At 47.5% G+C, this 17611-nt stretch overlaps 1 pseudogene; it reads left to right on the forward strand.

Annotated features, from left to right (window-relative positions):
- Positions 1 to 3734: 3734 nt before the first annotated feature.
- On the forward strand, positions 3735 to 9363 carry LOC125438292 (annotated as a pseudogene).
- Positions 9364 to 17611: the final 8248 nt, after the last annotated feature.

Here is a 17611-nt window from a genome sequence, read left to right on the forward strand (position 1 = left end):
CTCCACTTGCTTTAGGCACTCCAGCCAAAATACTCATGCTAAGTTAGTCGAAGGACTTAATCTTTTTTTTTTTAAAAAAACCACAGTATGCTTCTAGACAGTTTCCCCCCTGACATTTTATGCTACTTAAATGTTTATGCTGTTTTGTTGGTTTAAGAGTTTATTTATTTGGAATGTTGTGGGATTTCTGGGCTGTATGGCTGTGCTCCAATTGTATTTTCTCCTGATTTTTTGCCTGCATCTGTGGCTGGCATCTTTAGAGGATCAGGAGAAAATGCTGCTAAATCACAGCCATACAGCCCAGAAATCCCCATAACACTCCAGTGATTCCGGCCATGAAAGTCTTCGACAGTTTATTTATTTATTGGATTTTTATCCTGCCCTATCCCCGTGGAGCTCAGGATAATTTTTAACTATTTTCAGGTCATTTTATGTCTTATTTATTTAATTAATTTTATTAAATGTCTAGACTGCCCTTCCCCTTTCAGGCTCAGAGTGGTTTCCAACATTAGATCAATACAATGATCACGCCCAAAAAATAGCTTCTTAAACTATTAAAACTGTATATCTGTCTACAAACCAAGGTGGTAAATTGTCCCTACTATTGAACCAATTAGATTTTAATGGAAGACAAATTAAACAATTTATCTGGATAGATGGGGATTGAAAAATAGAGGGATGCTGAGGGGAGGGGGGAGGCCAAGATAGTAACACTTCATTTGCTGTGAACTTCATTTGCTGTGCAACGTCAGTAGCAGGAACAGCCCCAAGAGGAGAGACTGTACCTAAACAACAATAAAGATTGCAAGACCTTACTCTGCTGACTTCAGTTATCCACAACAATATACTGTTTAGTCCAGTTGCATCACTAGTCACGATTGTCCTCAGCTCTTCCCCAGTCGCTGACGGAGTGTCATCTGAGGGTTCCAACTTCCAGTGCTAAAACTTTTTTCATTTTGTCTCCTGGTAGGAGTTTCAAAGTGAGTGATTATCAGGAGTGACTTTACCATCACTTTCTCCTGCACAGCACTAGTGGCAGTGGCCCAGCTGTTGCCTACAAACAATCCTCTGCCTACTTCCATGGAACCATCAGCTGGCCTTTAAGGATCCCTCCTCCCCCATCCCCACTGGCATAAGACCTCAGTCCCAGAATAAAACAATCTGTAGATTTAAGACTATAGACTTTATTGGTGATCAAGGCATAACGAGAGATAGGTGATTTCTGAGGCCACATGGCAAGGGATAGGATCTTTTAAATCCCTACAGCCTTGGACTCACCACCTACAAGGCCAAGGCATGCCGCAGCTGCAACAGAGAGAGAGACAAAGGAAACGAGCACCGCCATTCAGTTAAGCAAAAACGGTAACACAAAAGGCAGGAACCATCACACCTAGGGAGGGCCGTGGCCTTTCCTGGTTATCAGTCTGATGCTAAGCTGGAGGGGGGGAACAGACAAGTTGGCACCTAGCCCACGGCCGATGGCTCTCTGAATGGAGGGTGGGTCCCCCTCCTCCCAACACCGGTCAGGGACCATCCTGACATTCTGCCTCCCCAAAGGCCCCCCTCATGGCCATGGGTGATCTGGGTATGCTCTATGCAATGCCTGTACCAAGCGCGGTGTGCTGACATGTTTGGCGTCCACCCACTCAATTCATCCCCTCCAGGAAATGTATCCAGGCCACCAAATACTGCAGCCTCTTCTGGTAAATCCGAGAGTCCAAGATGCTGCGCACCTCCAGGTTCTGGCGGTGGAACCTCTTCCTGTGGGTGCCATTGGTCCGAGGGAGCCACTGCCTTCTGTAGGCTACTCTGAAACACCAGGTGCACCCCCCCAAACCTTTTTTGGCAAATCCAATTTGGCTGTTACTGATCACCTTAATTACCTGGAATGGGCCCAAAAACTTCTGTCCCACTTTCCGGCAAGCCTGAAGCCCTCTCGGAGGTTCTTCTGCTGAGAGGTACACCCAATCCCCTACTGCCAGGGCGCTGGGGCGCCATTTCTTATCAGCCTGCACCTTATAGTCACGGTTTGCTTTGTCCAGCAACTTTTGCATGGGTCCCCAGGCCTCCCCGGATAGACTGCACCCACCCTTGAAGCTGTACTACGCTCCTGACATATCGGACAAAAACATAAAGGGTTTGGGCTGCTTGCCTGTCACCACCTTGAAGGGGTTTTTTTCCTGGGGCCGCTGTGCACTGCATTATTGGACGCTGTGATTTGCTAATAGGAGCAAGTCAATTCAATCATCCTGGTGGTAGTTAATATAACACCGTAAATACTGTTCTAGCATCTGGTTAGTTCGGTCTGGTCATGCCTGTGGGTGCGTGAAACACTGAGGAAAGGGCTTGCTCCGCGCTCAATAGCTTTAGGAAGTGACACACCAGAACTCTAGAGATAAACTGTCCACCTCTGTCCGACATCACCTTCTCCGGAGTGGAATGCAGGCTTATAGATGTGCTGTAGGGCGAACAGCTGGTCTAAACGGGCTGGGCGGTGGGCAGGGAGGAGCACAGGACTTAAATGGGCCTGTCGAGGAGAACAGGTCTACCACCACCCAGATCATCATTTCCTGCTCATAGGCAAGTCTGTAATAAAGTTCATAGAGATCACCTGCCAGAGGCTCTTCGGGGTGGGGAGCGGCTGGAGGAGGCCCTGAGGCTTCCCCTAAGTCCGCTTGGTCCCCGTGCACACTGGGTAACCCTTAACGTAGGCTTCCACATCGCTTCTGCAGCGAGCTTAGCCACCAGAATTTTCATAGGTGTGTAGGAATTTATTAAACCCAAAGTGCCCCGGCTGACTTGGTGTCATGGCGTAGCTGCAGGGCCCCCTTCCTAGCCAGTGGCGGGACATACAGCTTACCTCCCTTTCCACCAAACACCTTCCCCTCAGCTCCAGCCCCTCGCTATTGCAGTTTTCCTCTGGGGGAATCAGCTGCTTCCCGCCCTCCTTCAACGCCTCTTCCAGGCCCACTGGTACAGAAGGAGGGGCCACCGAAGCGTGGGACTGGCTTTGAGTGGATACCGCCAGACTAAAACACAGAGGGAGAAGACGGAATGGTGGGGGGCCTCTGCCTCAGCTGCAGCAGTGGGGGAGTACGACAACACGCCCGGCCAAGACGCTAGTTTTGCCAGGAAAGAAATGTAACGTAAACTCAGAATGGGAAAATAACTCGGCCCAGTACTGGGGCCACAAACTCATGTTGGAAACACTGGATAAAACTCCCACGGAGGTTTTTTATTGAGGACCTCCCGCAGGACCTCCAACTCTGGCGGACTCACTGTGAGGTAGAGTCGGCTCTTGGGCAGCTGGGCCCTCGGGTCAAGCTCAATTCTACAGTCTGTGCTCTGATGGGGTGGGTAGCCAATCACACTCACCCTCCTCGGCAAGATCCTAGGACAAGCCCTCCCGTAGTACTCTGGGGGTATAAGCCAAGTTGGTTCCACTGCCCCAGCCAATTCTCTGCTGGGGGGGCTTGGTTCCTCCGGTGGTGCCCCTGCTAGATGATGTCCTACAGGGGGGCTTCAGAGAGAATGGACCCTGTCCCCCAGTCAATCAATGGATCATGGTCCTGTAACCACTGCAACCCCAACACCACTGTGTACTCTGGCAATGGGCACAATTACAAAAGAGCACCTCCTCCCAATGTTCCCGGAGACCGAATCAGTACTGGCTCCATCTTGACGGTTGCTTTTTTCCCCAAAGCACTTCTTCTCATCCATCTGCGGAATCCCCTATGGGGGCTGCGCATAAGGTATCTGCCTCAAGCCCATTTGGGTGATTAGGGAGGGGTGCATCAGGCAACGGGTGAACTCTCGATGGGCCCTGACCGGTCTAAGTGTAAGACCTCAGTCTCAGAATGTGCCAATCTGTAGATTTAAGACTATAGACTCTTATTGGTGATCAAGGCATAACAAGAGATAGACGATTTCTGAGGTCAGCCTGGCAAGGGATAGATCTTAAATCCCCACAGCCTTGGACCCGCCCCCACCTGGACTACAATTCCCATCAGCCCCTGCCAGCATGCCTGCTCTCTTCTGCTGATTGGGCTCTTTGATCCCTGAGCTGCAGAGCCATCTTAGTCTTGCTGGCTCACTAGTGGCTAATCCACTGTGAGCCATTCTGCCTCTCAGGGGCCGAAGGCCTCGGGCACAGTCTAGGAACCCCACAGTATGGCTTTGCAGCTTTGCTGACACACACAGACCGCTTCACCACATTAAGGTGTGTGTGTGTCCAAGAAGGGTGCAGGCTTACAGGGATGCCTATTGTGTGCTGCAACAGGGGTGGGAAGTCTGCCATGCCTTCTATATTTCCAAATTCCCTCCATCCTACTTCACCTTCCAGGCTCCTAATCCTTAGTGGAGCAATGCAGCATTCCTGTGATTGGGATTCTCCTGCCTCCCCTCCTCCCCTTTCTAGCTACTTTGAAGATGGGGACCTCCACATTCCTGGAGGTTTGGGGATGGAGCCTGGGGAGGAGCTTGTGGACTTTGGAAAGAGGGGGATAATGCCATTCAGATATCCAGTTCCCACATGTGCAGATACTGAAATCACAGACGGGACACTCTGCAATTCCTAAAACAGATGTTTCTGCAGAAAAAGCAAGTCATTTTTTAAATGAGGAGATCTGGGAAGAAGAAGAGTTGGATTTATATCCCCCCTTTCTCTCCTGTAGGAGACTCAAAGGGGCTTACAAACTCCTTGCCCTTCACCCTCACAACAAACAACACTCCCAGTGAGGTGGGTGTGGGCTGAGAGAGCTCCGAGAAGCTGTGACTAGCCCAAGGTCACCCAGCTGGCGTGTGTGGGAGTGTACAGGCTAACCTGAATTCCCCAGATAAGCCTCCACAGTGTCAGGACCCTGCCTGTCAGTGCTTAGATGTCTTGCTGTGTAAGAATTGCAAATGTTTTCCTGTAAATGCTTTCCTGTTTCCCTCTTCCCTTCCTGGCAACCTCCTGGCGCCAGCTCATCTGCAAGAAGGTGCAAATGGTTCCCAGGTTCTTTGAAGCTCTGTAGTGCAAATGTTGTAGAAACTGTAAGGGACAGTTGGTGTGGGGGGAAAGGGGGGGTGTTGAAGGATATAGTTCCTGGATCAAAGCTTTCTAGCTTAGATCCAGCTTTCTATAGTTTCTCTACGCGTTGTTAGAAATAAACTGCTTTAGGACTTTCCTACGGTCTCTGTTATTTCCACGTTCGAGAGTCTGACACACAGCTCAGGTGGCAGAGCAGGGGAATCAAAACCCGCCCTCTCAGATGCCTGCTCTTAACCACGGGAGGGTTGGCACGCTCTCCCAGACTGCTAACAGGGAGATGACACATGGAGCGCATAAGGCTCAGCATGCTGTTGTTGTGGCAAAGGGAGAGCAGGTATGAGTGTGCCGGGCTCAGAGAGAAAGAGAGCCTTGGTGTGTTGTTAAGAGTGGGAGGGAAATCTGGGATGGCAAAAGGGGGAACTGTTGTCCAATTTATCTCTGCAGTTCTCTTGTGGGTCTCCACTGGTAGTTTCTAGCCCCTAAAAGGTAATCATCATCACTTCCTTTGGGGGGTGGGAGTTAGATCTTTGTATTCTGGAGATCAACTATACTTCCAGAAGATATCTCCAGGTCTCATACCTAGGAGTTGCTGCTGACAACCCTATTCCCCCCCTTTTTTTTCTACATGATATTGTTTCCTGCAAAACTGGGTAACAAAAACGTAAAAAGAAGTAAACTGGCTGGACTAACGGGAAGCTTTTCTATCAATGAAAAAAAGGTTTTACTATAAGATCAAGGAATCTGTAATACAGACTCTCGCTAACGCAACTGCGCTGAGCAAGGGAACATACAGGGTTTTTATAACATTTTGGGAGTGCAACGAATCTAGGGGAGGTACTGGGGAGACAATGCAAGCATTTGGGAAACAAAGGACAGCACAAAAGGACAAAAAACAAGACACTCAGGAAACGTATGATTGAATCCTGGTGAACTCCCGTGAGACTCCCCGCCTCCAAGCGCAGAGTTTGCAACAAGGGAAACCAGAAGTGGGAAAAGTCCTTCCTCTGAGATCTAGATGAAAACTGTTGAGGGTGACAGTATGGATGCACCCCCCATTGCCTAGGGGTCCTGCCAGGGCAGTTCATTGGAGGAGGAGTCCCGGGCAGACAAAGGAAAAAAGACAGCAGGTGTTCTGATCTTTGGGGTGTGGGTAGTATAATCCAATCATCAGAGAATCCAGCACCTTTTGCATGCGTTCATTAGTCCTTTGTGTTGCAGGTTCAGGGTCAATGCTGGGACGAAGGAGACCGCTTCCAGAAGCATGCAAAGGAGGGAACCGCCTAACCTGCAAAGTCTACTGAGTGCCTTTAAGAACTTTACATGAATTTTAAACTACAAGAATCTGCTTAACAGAGATTTTCCTAATTAAATAAAAAAGACACAAACCTTTAACCATAAAAAAATAAAATTTGTTTTATTTTTTCATTTTATGGCTGACAATATCTCATCAGCTCCAGCAATATTCTATTTGTTTCAAGAGGTATATGATCGTATTACTTCAACGCTGCATTGCCTGATCCCTCCCTCATGCTGACATTCTCATTAGATTCAGGGTGTTGCTGCCATCCAGTGGTCTTTCCACAGGTTTGTTCCATGGAACAGAAATCTTTGGACACCACTCATGTGAAGGCTAGTAAGTGTTTGGTTTTCTTAAGGCAGAACGGTGGGCTTATTCCCATGGGGCCATATAAACACAGGCAAGTGCTTGCGTGTATAGCAAGGAATGGCAGAAGGCTCGGCAACCTGGAGGCATTGTGGTCTTCTATCTTGAGAATAAAATGTCAACTACAAATGCACTATTTTATTATAGTGGATTTCAGTCTCCCTCAGAATAAACAAAAGCCCCTCTTTTGTAAACATTTTATTATACTGATATGTGTACAAAATGTAAGAGTGTTCTTTGTTGAATTACTAGCCACTGGTTATAAGTGCATCGCTTATAGCCAAGTGTGCCAGCCATTCATAATATGCAGTTCAGGAATAAAAATGCACACCATAGTCTTTGTTTGGAGAGGATGTTAGGAAAATAAAAAAGAATAATGCAGAGTTCAAAAGTTTTACTTTGACAGTTTTACTTTATGATGCAGCCAGCCTCTGTCCAGGCCAGAGCTTTTATGGCCCTGCCCCCACCGGGTGGAAGGCTCTTTCTCCAGCTGTTGGGGCTCTGCGGGACACTGGGGACTTCCACAGGGCCTGAAAAACTGAATGGTTCCACTGGGCTTTTGGGGAGGCTGGTCACGGATAGTCCACCCCCTTGATGCCCCCATGTACCATCTGGCTCCGGCGATTTGTTGGTCCCCTCCTAGGAGTATTAGGATCGGACACCATCAATCAATAAATATGGGCGGGCTACGCTGTTGCTACTGTTTGTTAAATGAATTTTAAATGGATTTTAATGTATTATTTAATATATTATTTGACTATGTTGTTTTATGCTATATTGTTTGTTTTTGTTGGTTCTGTTGTACACCACTCAGAGCCCTTCGGGGGTAAAGCGGTATATCAAGTCAGTCAGTCAGTCAGTCAGTCAGTCAGTCAGTCAGTCAGACAGACAGACAGACAGACAGACAGACAGACAGACAGACACCAGCAACACAACAACACAACAACAAAACAACAACAACAACAACAACTAAAATAAAAGATAGGCCTGTTCATCTGAAGTGGGCTGGAAGTTCCCAAGGGGCATCTGCTACTGATTTTATCCGAAGGATGCCAGCCTCCAGGTGGGGCCTGGAGATCTTCCAGAAATACAGCTTATCTCCAGTCTATAGAGATCAACTTCACTGGAGAAAATGGGTGCTTTGTTCTTTCCTGAGGCCTTGTCCTCCCCTGGCGCCATCCGCAAACCTCCAGGAATGTCCCAACCTGGGACTGGCAACCCTATTCCCCCGCCCCCCACTGGTGGCTGGTGGGATCTGACAACCCTATTTTATCTCAATTCACACTACAGTTGTAACAACTCAGACTCCATTTGTCCTTCATCAGAGTAATCCAGCAAATTCTATGGGGTAACCATCTCTTGGGGTGAAGATGACTTTTCTGAGAACTGGAAATGAGTCAGCGCCTTTCCTACGAAGAAATGCTGAAGAGTCTGGGATTGTTAGGTTTGGAAAAGAGACGACTAAGAGAGGTCTATATTAAATTATACTTGTGGGGGGAAAGAGATGACAAAGAACTTTGTCTCCCTCTCCCAAAATACTAGAACTCCGGGTCATTTAGAGATGCTGATGGCAGCACTATTCAGGATGGACGAAATACTTGCTAATTTTCTCAAGGCGAAGAGTAACTCTGAACTCGCACCCGGCCCCATCTGGCCGACCTCCCTGTCAGTTGCTGCCGGCCCCTTCCTGCCCTGCCGGCTTTCTTTTGTTTGCCATCTTATTGCCATCTTACCTTCTCCAACAAGCCGTTGAACCAGCCTTGACTTCTGTTTCCAAGAAAGATGACGTGCAGTCTGCTGAGCAAATAGAAGAGAAAGAACCTAAAACTGAAAATAGTGATGAGGAAGAGAAAGAAGGAGAGGAAAAGGAGAAAGCAAAGAGCCTCATTGTTGAAGGAAAAAGAGAAAAGAAGGTAGAAAGATTTACCATGAAAGTGTCCTCATTACAAAAGGAGCCTTTTACGATTGCATCAGGGAAGGGGCAACAACTCTGTGCCATCAAAAGGCTGCAGTATTTCTTAAGTAAGAAAAAACAGATGAACTTCGAAATCTGCACAAACTTCTTTATAACAGACCAGGCACACAGTTGCTTCACTGAATAAGAACATGGGATAATTCAGTGAGTACCCATTTGAAAAAGGAAGTGAATAATACAAGAAAAAGGAAGAAATGTTAAAAAATACAGAAATGCAATGCTGAAAAGTCTATGTGAAGTTCTTGATTTGGAAAGATCAGGAGTTAATAGTGAACTCATAGCCAGAATCTTAAATTTCCTGGTGCATCCAAAAGCTTCAGGCAAAAGCCATTTTGCCAAAATCCAAGAAAACATCCAGTAAAGGAGGTAAAAAAGAATGCTGTAGTTCTGGGACAGCAAGAAGAGCCAAAGGCACCAAATGTCTTGAGATCCTGTCAAATGAATCTAGTAGCGAGGAAGATGAAAAGAAGGAAAAAGACGAATCATCCGAAGAAGGTAAAGAAAATGAAGGGGAGCAGCCTAGAAAATCAACCCCAAAAGAAAAACCTAAGCAGAAGACAACTCCAAAAACCAAAAAGGGCACAAAGAACACTAATGTCAAAAAAGCAGACAGCCAAGAAGAGTCAGAATAGCTCCAAAAAAGAAAGTGAATCTGAGAATAGTTCAGATGATGAGCCTTTCATTAAAAAGTTGGGGGGAAAGGTGACCTACAGATAAAGAACTGAAAGAAACTGTGAAGAAGCTGTTAGAGGATGCTAACTTAGAAGAACTCACCATGTATATAAGCTTTATCACAGGCTTCTTAATAATTTTTTAAAGAATAATAAATGTTGTTAGAGAATTTATGACCAATGTCAGTGTTCATAGAATAGGCTGAGATTAAATAGGCAGCAATGGTAACTATCATATGAAAAGTTTGCTTACTTTGAAAGAAATTCCATTGCACTCATATTTTTCACTGTTGAACCTGGTAATAGGGATTGAGAAGCGATCTTGTTCCAAAGATTTGACATAATGCCCTGTATGCAGAAGCTTAATGTATAGGAAAAAATTTGGCTTAGACTTCTAAGAAAAATAATGTTTCTTTAATAAACTTCCTTGATGTGATTACACCGAGAATTGGATCATATTGAGTGGGTACGTGGTCCATAGTTCTTGACTAGAGTACAGCTAGTAAACAGTTCCTAAAAATAAAAAAGCCCAGTGACATAGGAATAACTTTATTATGGACCCCATTGTCTTGGTAGTGTTTAACCGCACATTTCAGTATTCTTGTCCTGAATGAGAGAATGTACTTTAAACAGGAGAAAATGCTTAACTGTTACCTGTAATGTTAACTAAGCTTGTTTTTGCTGAATCTTTTTTTCTAAATTCAAAAGCTCAGTTCTACAAACGCCTTGGACTCACAAGTTTGGACCCTTGATATTAGCAAACAACTTTTAAAGCACATTTGGAGAAGGCACATAAGAGTACAAATTCTGCATAGGGCCAATTCTCTCTCACCTCATATTTTTTAACATCGCCATTCAATTCCCACCGAAATTTGTCTGCCGACTTGGCCACCGTGATTCATGCAAGGGTCACCTCGAGGTTGCATTATTGCACGTTGCTCTACACAGAGCTAACTGTGGGCTTGATCCAGAAACTCCAGCTGGTAGTGAGTGCAGCAGCAGCAGCAGCAAGGCACATCACAGGAGCCTCTGGGCAGATGCATATACAACAGCCTGCCGCACCGGCTCCAGGTGAAGTACCAGATCAAGTTCAAGGTCTCAGTACTGATGTGCAAAGCCCTGAGCGATCTGGGACCAACGTAGCTATGGGACCGCCTCTCTCATCATGTCCCTCAACAGACACTGTGATCATCCACTGAAAATCTGCTTGTGGTCCCTGGCCTGAGAGAAATGCAGCTGGCCTCAACCAAGCCACTGCTCTTAACCACTAGCCCCAGCCTGGTGGAATGCTCTATCCCATGAGACCAGGGCCCTGAGGGATTTAATGCAATTCAGATACAATTCAGATACAGCTGTTCCACCAGAAATATGGCTGAGGCAGAAACAGTTATGATCTTAGCCCCCCCCCCCCCCCCAGCATCCCTCTATTTTTCAATCCCCATCTATCCAGATAAATTGTTTAATTTGTCTTCCATTAAAATCTAGTGGGGCTCAATGACAGGGACGATTTGCCATCTTGGTTTGTAGACAGATTTATTTATTTATTTATTATTAATTTTATATTCTGCCCTCCCCCTGAGGGTTCAGGACGGTTCACAACAAAGTTAAAACATACATTAAAACATAATTTAAATATTAATTACATAAAAACAGAACCCATTTAAAAATGTGGATGGCGTCTGGCTACCCCCCTCCCCCCTTGTGCCCACGGGAGGCCAGATGACATGGTAGATGTATTTTTAACCAGGCTGGCCAAACGCCTGGCGGAACAGGTCCGTCTTGCAGGCCCTGCGGAAACTCTGTAAGTCCCGCAGGGCCCTGATCTCCCTAATGAGCCTGTTCCACCAGGTAGGGGCCCGGGCTGAAAAGGCCCTGCCCCTCGTCAAGGCCAGCCTGATCATTTTTGGGCCAGGGATCATGAGTAGGTCCTCCTCCGAGGAGCGGAGGGGCCTACCGGGGCAATATGGGGAGAGGCGGTCCCTCAGGTATGCAGGTCCAAGACCGCGAACGGCTTTGAAGGTCAAAACCAACACTTTAAACATAATCCGGATCTCAATCGGTAGCCAGTGCAGATGGTATAGGATCGGTGTAATTCGATCCCTGCTCGAACTGCCAGTAAGAAGCCTGGCTGCTGCATTCTGAATGAGTTTTAATTTCTGGATCATGGCCAAAGGCAAGCCCACGTAGAGAGAGTCACAGTAGTCTAACCTGGAGGTGACCGTTGCATGGATCACCGTTGCTAGATCAGAACGGGAGAGGTACAGGGCCAGTTGCCGTGCCTGCTGCAGATGGTAGAAAGCTGTCTGGGCCACCCGGGTGACCTGGGCCTTCAGCAACAAAGCCGGATCCAGGATCACCCCTAGGCTTTTGGCCGATGAGACAAGCTGAAGTGCCTGACCATGCAGCATAGGCAGGCCAAAGGACTCCGGACACTCTCCCCGACCCAGCCACAGGACCTCCGTCTTTGTAGGATTTAACTTCAGCCGACTCGCACTCAACCAACCAGCAGCAACAGCTGCCTTAAAACAATGCTGGAGAGCATCAGGGGCCGAAGAGTCCATAGACTCCACCTCGTGTTTGTCTATGATGCGTAGGAGTAGTTTTGCTCCTGAGGAAACTTGTATGTAACACATTTGGGTTTTAACAGATACTTACAATAGCTGTCAAATTTGAACATTTTGCAGTCAAGAGCTGTTAACATATCATAGGTCAATTGGTAATCTGTTCAAATTTGGCTGAAAGAATGGGTAACAACAGTGAAAACCCAAATGTGTTAGATGCAAGTTTCCACATGTGTCAAACTACTCATACCCATCATAGACAAACACGAGGTGGAGACTTGAACACATAACTGTGCCCTAAAAAATGTTAACAGTTTTAGCTCTTCATTGCAAAACTCGAATCAGGCTGAAATAGTAAGTACATGTGAAACCCCAAATGTGTTAGATGCAAGTTTCCTCATGAGTCAATCTTCTCCTATGGATCATACACAAACACTAGGTGGAGACCTGAACAGATCCAGGATATGTTAACAGTTTTAGGTCTTGACTGCAAAAATCGAATTTGGCTGAAATAGTAAGTACCTGTGAAACCCAAATGTGTTAGATGGAAGTTATGAGGAAACATGTCAAACTAGTCCTAAGCATTATGCACAAACATTAGGTTGTGACTTGAACAGATCCAATTGACCTATGATATTTTAACAGATTTAACTGAGAATTTCCCTGAAACTGTCCCCCTCATATTAGCAAACCCATGGGGGTGGGTGGTGGTGGTGGGGTTCTGCATACCCCCAAACATTCTGGAACATACCCCTGAGGATATATATACCCTAGAATTGTGTTGCTGGCTATCCTGGTTGGCCTGCATTCTTCCCTTATTTTTCTCCCACTGGGGAGATCTGGCACCCCAATGGTGGAAAATGCTGGGAAAAATGGGGGCCGATGATTGGCATTGTGTCAATGCAGTGATGTCACTTCCTGAACAACCCATGATGTCAGGCAACACTCTAGCATTCACTGAAAACTCTATGGTTAAAGTGGGTTAACAGGCTAGCATGACAACAGAGCTAAATTTCACTTCTGTTCATCATATGACGTGTTCTAGTCAGAACTGCAAAATGACATCACCGGCAATGTGACTGGGACAGAAACCTTAACTAACAGAAACCAGCTGGATTGTCCCATTTACCTGCTTTTTTAGCCATGAGAAAGCAGGAGCCCGGAATGGTGTCAGTCTGGCATTTGCTGACAGCCTTTGAAGCAGAGGGTCACACAGGGACAAGGGCTTTTGCTTCCAATTGCTGCAATAGAACGGTGACCTAGTTTCTCCCTGATTCTGCATTGCTGGGAAAAACAAGAGAGAGCCTGCGGCTGCTTCAAAACAGAAAGAGAAAGAGAAGGATTTCTCCGCCTTGCAGTTTGCCGGAGCCAAAGACTTGCCTGTCTGCAGCCAAAAGGAACCAAGAGCATCACTGAAAATGCTGAACCCTCTCCACCCACCGTTTCATCCCCTGGGATCACCCCCCTCCCCAGATTGGGATCCTTTACCAGAAATCTCTGTAGGGTTGGCAGCCTGCGGGTAGGGCACTGAGATGCTGTAAAATTATACTTTTCCCCCCCATACTGTTATGTCAGGGCAGAAAAAATAAAATTTGGTCAAGATCATCTTAATCATTAGATAATATACTTATAGAGTGACCATTAGTAGAATCCATTTCATAGTAGCCTTATTGACAGTAGTATCCGCAGAGTCTTTCTTTACAAAACCTTAGCTCTATATTGTTAAAAATGTATTGAATCAAAGAGCTTTCCTTCTTTCAGCATGCTGTAGTGTTAAGAGCAGGTGCACTCTAATCTGGAGAACAGGATATGATTCCCCACTCTGCCACTTGAGCTGTGGGGGCTTATCTGGGGAACCAGATTAGCTTGTGCACTCCAACACATGCCAGCTGGGTGACCTTGGGCAAGTCACGGTTCTTCTGAGCTCTCTCAGCCCCACCCACCTCACAGGGTGTTTGTTGTGAGGGGGGAAGGGAAAGGAGATTGCAAGCCCCTTTGAGTCTTCTTAAAGGAGAGAAAGGGGGGATATAAATGCAAACTCTTCTTCTTGTTCACAAGGGAACCAATTTTGCTTCCTGCAAGCCACCTGGTTGCTTGCTGAATTTTGTAAACAGAGATAACAAACAAGGTTTATCACAGTCCGACAGTAAAATGCAAATCCCACAGGAACTTCTTGTTCCTCAGGAATGAGATAAAGACATTTGACTTCAAAGGCCAGGATATCAAAGACATGGGACCCTGTCCTGGGGCAATAAATTCTGAAACCCAAGTGATTGTGTCTGAGAACAGGTCTTTGTTACAGCCTTACATATCATCTGTTGGTAAAATACAAATCCTGGGGATGTGTTTGATGCTATAAAGATATTTATGAAACCAGGTACTAGAAATACTGGGGTTTTTTTTAGCAAAGAAATATGATTATTCCTAAATGAATAAGTATTGCCCAGTATAATTCTGTCCTGGGTATGTAGGTATTGTGTTAAATACTAGAGAAGAGGAAAATATGCATGTTACAAGGCAGCTAACCGTGTGACCTGGGTGACAAACATTTGGCAAGGAAAGGAATCCCCCTTCCGGGAACAGTGCCTCTCTTGCATTGACGCTTAAAGGTCCTATCTATCCCAAGATGTTCTGATTGTGCCATGTAAACATATATCTGGAGCGCTTTGATTGTGTGTTCCTGCATGGCAGTGGGTTGGACTTGATAGCCCTTGTGGTCTCTTCCAACTCTATGATTCTCGGTCCCACCTGGAGGCTGGCATCCCCAGTTGCTACACAGAACGGCAAACCAGCTCCGAACGTCACCTGCCTTGAAAATCCCAAGTGGGTCTCCTTTAGTCAGCTGCAGCTTGATGGAAACACACAGAGATTGCAGCAGCCCAGGAGAAGGATGCAAAAGGCGTGGACAGCGACTTCCATTCCTGTTCTTGGGATCCATTCCTGGAAGGAAGCCAAATCGAAACAACGTGCATGTTTAATTGATGAGAATGTGGTTGGCCATTGAGATGTGCCCTGCTGATGCATGAATAAATAATCGGGCAACATCTATAAAAGTCACCTTTAAGCGTGAAGGATTTCTGCAATAATTGTATTTGTGACTTCTTGGGAAAATGTGCTTTTTCCCACTCAAAGAACAATCTATCTTCTGTGAGTCCCAATCAAATAGAGGAGCTTGTGGCCGGGTGTGTGTGTGTGTTGTTTCATTGCCCATTCTTCCCACTTTGTGGGTGATCTCTTGTTTGATAACAGGCTGTCCTTGCAAGGAAGCGGTGCTGGGGAATGATTAAAAACGGTCAATTAAAATTCAGCTCTCATCATTAATACATGTGCCATTAATTAGAGAGACTTACTCAGAAGCTACACAACAAGACCCGCTTTTTCCATGTGGCAGGACTGTGACTCGATCTTGTAAAGCCGAAGTTCTGTTTCAAGCACTTGGAATTTCCGATCTGGAGCCAGCAACACCTGCCTTTTAGGAAACGGGATGAGGAGGGTGAGGTTCCAAGCATGGGCTAATTACTGATTCCAGTTGTCTGTCCCCTGGGAGAGTTCTAGAAGAATTCAAATATTTTTTTTCTTCATTTCTTCTCCACAATGGGGTCTAAAAGCAGCTTATGTCATTCTCCTTTTCCTCCATTGGATCCTCACAACAACCCTGCGAGGTAGGCTAGGCTAAGAGTGTGACTGGCCCAAGCTTCCATGTCAGAGTGGGGATCTGAACTACTTTACCACACTGGCATAGGGCATGGGGCCAGTGACATAGGTATAGATTTTTTATGGGGTGGGTTTTTGGGGGGCAGGGCAATGCCTCCTCAAGCCCTGCCCCTGACCTTAGTGCTTATAAAAGCAGCTCTCCAAGGCTGAGGTTGTCAGGGTCGCGACCCTGCCAGTAGCCTCCGTCTCCCAGTAAGTTTCTGTTTCCCCAGTTATCCCTGTTCCCACCTCTGGGAAGGACCGCCCACTCCCACCTGTATATATACTGGAACTGAGGGCAAGAACCCTCATTTCCAGCACCCTGTATCTTAGGGCAACACAATTCAATAAAGTTCATTCCTTTGTTTTAAAGTTGACTTTGTCTGAGTGTGTCCAGCCTTACATTGTGCTGGAACTCTTTTCTCGCACTCCACCGTACCCAGATCGTCGAAGCATGGCTGGGCGAGGAGAGTGCTCCATTCCGGCAGACCTCTCCTCCATCGAAAGAGGAGAAGCTTCCCCCCGACACAAGTCATGGACGGGAGTCAGCACCCTACACGAAGTGGGAACGATGCAGCGATTCCGCCTGACGACGTTCCTCGCAGAGTCCCGGGACCCAGAGCGAGGAACGAACCACGAGAGGGACGAACAGCGCCGGGCCTACGCAGCACTGCAGCTTTATTCCTCCGAACTGAGTAGAGAACGAGACCAACTACGGACTGACCTCTAGACCCTGCAACAACAAGTGGCCTCGCTAATGGCCGAAAGCAACCACAAACGATCCTTGCCAGTCATGAGCCCACTGGTGGGCTATGTGGCCGGAGACCTGTTGATGGTCTCCACCCCTTTTCCCCGACGGACCCTTTACCAAACACCGCCCCTCCCACCCGATTCGAATGCCGGCCGGCGACCCCATAGGAACTTTAAGGTGACTTTTGATGGGAACCCAGATGAACTCGCCTTTTTCATGATACAGGCGGGTTCGTACATGGAGGTCCACGGGGCTGGCTTTCGGACAGACCATGAACGAGTTTTCGAACTAGGGACCCAGCTGAGGGGGGAGGCGGTGAACTGGCTGGTCGACCTAGTGGAGGGAGACGCCTCAGAACTCTACAATCTGGAACACTTCCTGATGGCCCTACGACGGAGATTCGAGGACCCGTTGACCGAGGAGAAGGCCCTAACCCTAACCCTACGGCAGGGATCCCGTTCAGTCAGCGACTGGTGACTGCTATTCAAGGACGCTCTCCACCCCAAAATTCTGCAATGGAGCCTGATCAATGGGGATCCGGAAATTCTGATGGAGTGGATCCGCAGAACAGAGCAGGAGAGGCCGAATTGCTACGATGGACCCGCACCCAATGGTCATTGAGCCGCTCGTCCCACCAACCCACCGAAGAGAGGAATCCCTGGCCGGGAACCTCCAACAACAGCCGGGCCAACTGTCGCCGCTTAGGCGTCTGCCTCAACTGCGAAGGGGAGGGCCACTTTGCTGCGTCATGCCCCGAGCGCTGCACTCCAGCCACACCGGGGCCCACCGACAACCGGCCCCGCTCGAAAATTCCACCTCCAGCCACGAAACCCGCCTCACGCCCGCGTGCCATGACAGTGTCGGTCACCTCTACCCAGGCCGCTTTGGACGCATACTCGAGCGACTCAGAGGCCTCGGTGACCCAAGACCCCGAACCAGCGGGAAACGACAATGACCTGGAGTGAGGTGCGCCGATGCCCAGGTCACACCAACAGGCGCAACAACCCGGGTGAGTGCCCTCGCTACCAAGCCGGTAGTGGTCTCTGTCACACTATCAGTCCCGGGATCCCCGGCCACCACCCGTTCAGATGCCCTCATTGACTCTGGGTGCTCACGCTGCTTAATCCACCCCGACCTGGTGGAAGCGCTGGGCCTCCGATTGGTCGAACTAAAGAACCCCATTCGCTTCGAGCAAATGGATGGGTCTTTGTTGGGGGGGGCCTTGCCACGCACAAATCAGAGTCAGTGAATGTTTCCTTTGCGGG

Source organism: Sphaerodactylus townsendi, linkage group LG01 (assembly GCF_021028975.2).
Source record: "Sphaerodactylus townsendi isolate TG3544 linkage group LG01, MPM_Stown_v2.3, whole genome shotgun sequence".
NCBI lineage: Eukaryota > Metazoa > Chordata > Lepidosauria > Squamata > Sphaerodactylidae > Sphaerodactylus > Sphaerodactylus townsendi.